General features: G+C 38.2%; 1 pseudogene; it reads left to right on the top strand.

The window, feature by feature from the left end:
• The first annotated feature begins 256 nt into the window (after positions 1–256).
• Positions 257–4453, top strand: part of LOC123158703 (beta-glucuronosyltransferase GlcAT14A-like) — a 6424-nt pseudogene continuing 2227 nt past the window's right edge.

Genomic DNA, 4453 nt, shown 5'->3' with positions numbered 1-4453 from the left:
ACTAAGTACTCCGGTACGGATCACAGATACTACCTCTGTAGCATAAACTACTCCGGTACGGATCACAGATATAGATATGCGAACCACAGCCTTGGCCGGCCGGTGCACGTACCGTCATGTGCAAGCTAGAGCCATGTCATGGTAGTGAAATGCTGGATCTGACTTCACTTTGATGGACGCCAAAGTTTATTGGCTGAGTAAGTTGACATTTCTCAGATCAATCGATGCAGTGCAAAAGATTATTCGATGAGTGTGGATGGCTATCCGCCGTGGCGGCATAGCTCCTGCATTTCTCCTGGGCGGCACATTGGCGCACACTGGCGACACTTGGTACACTCCTGTGCGTTAGACTACCATAGTTGGGAGTAATTTAGACTAGTAACATACATATATTACTAGTATATATGTTACTACCTCCATAGTGAGGACTAGGAAGTAATATATATGTGTTGTCATGCAACACTTCATTTATTTAGTTGTAAACTCATAATATCTTGGTACGTGTGATTTTACTCATAGTGTGAGAAACTAGATATGTAGTACTCAGTTTGTCTTTCTCCTCATTAATTAGCTGTCACATCATCCTTTTTTCTTAGGTGACATCTATGTTACTCCCACTATGGGTAGTCTTATTCATGTCCTTGATGTGTGTTCTCGTGTTTTTTATTACTTTGGCCAGTTTCTAAGGATTTCTAGAACACCAAGTACCATTTAGCCATGTGCTTTATTTTGACAATGAACAAAATAACTATCATGTGATTGGGAATTAAGATCAAGATGACATGTTTCATGGTTATCATTATTCTTTAAAGCATATGTGTCATCACAATAATCATCATAGATAGGAGGCATGCTTTCATCATAGTAAATTTTCTCATCAAAGCTTGGGGGAAAAAAATATCATCTTTATCAAACATAGCTTCCCCAAGCTTGTGGCTTTGCATATCATTAGTATCATGGATATTCAAGGAATTCATACTAATAACATTGCAATCATGCTCATCGTTCATATATTTCATGCCAAGAATTCTATGTAATTCTTCTTCTAGTACTTGAGCACAATTTTCCTTCCCATCATACTCACGAAAGATATTAAAAAGATGAAGCGTATGAGACAAACTCAATTCCATTTTTTTGTAGTTTTCTTTTATAAACTAACTAGTGCTAAAACAAGAAACAGAAAGATTCGATTGCAAGATCTAAAGATATACCTTCAAGCGCTAACCTCCCCGGCAACGGCGCCAGAAAAGAGCTTGATGTCTACTACACAACCTTCTTCTTGTAGACGTTGTTGGGCCTGCAAGTGCACAGGTTTGTAGGACAGTAACAAATTTCCCTCAAGTGGATGACCTAAGGTTTATCAATCCGTAGGAGGCGTAGGATGAAGATGGTCTCTCTCAAACAACCCTGCAACCAAATAACAAAGAGTCTCTTGTGTCCCCAACACACCCAATACAATGGTAAATTGTATAGGTGCACTAGTTCGGCGAAGAGATGGTGATACAAGTGCAAAATAGATAGTAGATAAAGGTTTTTGTAATCCGAAATAATAAAAACAGCAAGGTAACGAGCGATAAAAGTGAGCGTAGACGGTATTGCAATGATAGGAAACAAAGCCTAGGGTTCATACTTCCACTAGTGCAAGTTCTCTCAACAATAATAACATAGATAGATCATATAACAATCCCTCAACATGCAACAAAGAGTCACTCCGAAGCCACTAATAGCGGAGAACAAACGTAGAGATTATGGTAGGGTACGGAACCACCTCAAAGCTATTCTTTCAGATCAATCTATAAAAGAGTTCGTACTAGAATAACACCTTAAGACACAAATCAACCAAAACCCTAATGTCACCTAGATACTCCATTGTCACCTCAAGTATCCGTGGGCATGATTATATGATATGCGTCACACAATCTCAGATTCATCCAACCAACATAAAAGTACTTCAAAGAGTGCCCCAAAGCTACTACCGGAGAGTCAAGAACGTGTGCCAACCCCTATGCATAGGTTCCCAATGTCACGAAACCCGCAAGTTGATCACCAAGACATACATCAAGTGTTCTCATAAAAGACTCAATCCGATAAGATAACTTCAAAGGGGAAAATCAATTCATCACAAGAGAGTAGAGGGGGAGAAACATCATAAGATCCAACTACAATAGCAAAGCTCGGGACACATCAAGATCGTGCCATAGAGGGAACACAAGAGAGAGAGAGAGAGATCAAACACATAGCTACTGGTACATACCCTCAGCCCCGAGGGTGAACTACTCCCTCCTCGTCATGGATAGCGCCGGGATGATGAAGATTGGCCTCCGGTGATGGGATCCCCCTCCGGCAGGGTGCCGGAACAGGGTCCCGATTGGTTTTTCGTGGCTCTGGAGGCTTGCGGCGGCGGAACTCCCGTTCTATCTTCTGTTATGGAAGTTTTAGGGTACGTAGGTATATATGGGTGAAAGGAGAACGTCGGTGGAGCTACGGGGGCCCCACGAGGCAGGGGGGCGCGCCCCCCACCCTCGTGAGCACCTCCCGTATCTTCTGACGTGGGGTCCAAGTCCATCAGGTGGGTTTCCTTCCAAAAATAACTTCTCCAGTTGATTTCGTTCCATTTTGACTCCGTCTGATATTCCTTTTCCTCGAAATACTGAAATAGGCATAAAACAGCAAATCTGGGCTGGGCCTCCGGTTAATAGGTTAGTCCCAAAAATAATATAAAAGTGGATAATAAAGCCCAATATTGCCTAAAACAGTAGATAAAGTAGCATGGAGCAATCAAAAATTATAGATACGTTGGAGACGTATCATGGGCTTCTTCCGGTGATATGCCTTGCCTTTGAAATGCTTGCCTTTCTTTCGGCATTGATGGTTGGTCGGAAGAAATCGACGATCACCCAGGTACACATTCTTCCTGCATTTGTCCAGGTATATATTTTCGGTGTCAGCTAAACAGTGCGTGCATGCGTGGTATCCCTTGTTTGTCTGTCCTGAAAGGTTACTGAGAGCGTGCCAATCGTTGATGGTTACAAACAGCAATTTGGTTAGCTTAAAAGTATACATGTGGATATCTCACTAGATTTGGAAGTATATACCATGACTGATTTTTGTGTCCCTACTAAACGTATTCCGTCAATCCATCATCAAGTATTATTAAAATATTACTGAAACTCAGAAGATTAAGGTGAAGGAAAACAAACCTAAGGTGAAAGGACGATGACGTACTCAGGGAAGTAGTTGTCATTAATCCTGTGCAAATAACTCTTTTTGTTCCAAAAAAATTATTGCTCAAAAATTGAATAGTTTTACACAAGTGCTAAGCAGTTACCAAAAATTTAATGCCAAGTACTTTTCAGGGGAAATTCAAGCAAATGGCCGTGTACCCTTATCAGTGTATGTTACCAAAATGTGCCTAATCTTGATGCCGATACAAGGGTTTATATTCAATTTATTAATTTGGCGAAAAAAGGCTTGATCAACTGAAACATAGTACAATTTCTTCACTATCATCATATGTGTCCAAAAATGTTTATATTATTTGTCAAAAATCCATTGTAGTTGACAATGTCATTGTAAGAGAATATTCTATTTCAAACTTCAGTATAAAACTAATCAAAGTACTTAAATATACATCTCCATATTTGTAACAGCCGCAAATGGGACATCATTTAAAATATATAGGGTATCCATTCTAGATTAAAATAATCACAATTTTAGTGTAAAAGTTAACATGTGCATTAAATTCTATCACAATATAAATTATATACTATTCTATGAAAGTGCATAACAATATTACGATAGAACATTTTCTATCCCGTGCTGACGCACGGGTTGATGACTAGTTTTCTTAACTCAAATGGAGTTGGAATTTCTGCGGATGATAATGTGGTCATAATTGACATGCCCAAAGAGTTTCTTATGTTTTGGATGCAAGAAAAAATACTTTGAATTTTATGGGTGGACAATGGACACAAATGGTATATTCAATATGGAAACATTGCATAACAATATGGCAATATTTTTGGAGAAGCGGGCTTCATATATATATTATATTTATATATGTTGATCTATATGAAATTGTTATGATCTATTTAGATATAATTATGAAGAACTAATGAATTTGATATGTTAAGATAGGATCATGTAGATTTAACTATATGATCTATTCAGATGTGGTTACATAGATCTAATAAATATGATCTATTTTGATACTTTAAGATCCAACAATTTATGATTTGTTTGGTACAATTATGTCAATCTAGCGGATGCTATCTATTTAGGTAGAACTATAAAAATCTACTAAGTATGATATATATTTACCTACATGTATGTAGATCTAATGGATGTGATATAAACTATCGAATTAATTTTTGAGTTGTGAACTAACATGGTGACTTAAAAATTCTCCGTGTTGTGTTTCTAATATAATAGGTAGACCGTAGACAGATAGATA

This window comes from Triticum aestivum, chromosome 7B, assembly GCF_018294505.1.
Source record: "Triticum aestivum cultivar Chinese Spring chromosome 7B, IWGSC CS RefSeq v2.1, whole genome shotgun sequence".
NCBI lineage: Eukaryota > Viridiplantae > Streptophyta > Magnoliopsida > Poales > Poaceae > Triticum > Triticum aestivum.
The sequence above is the reverse complement of the archived record's forward strand: the minus strand, read 5'-3'. Positions and strand labels throughout refer to the sequence as shown.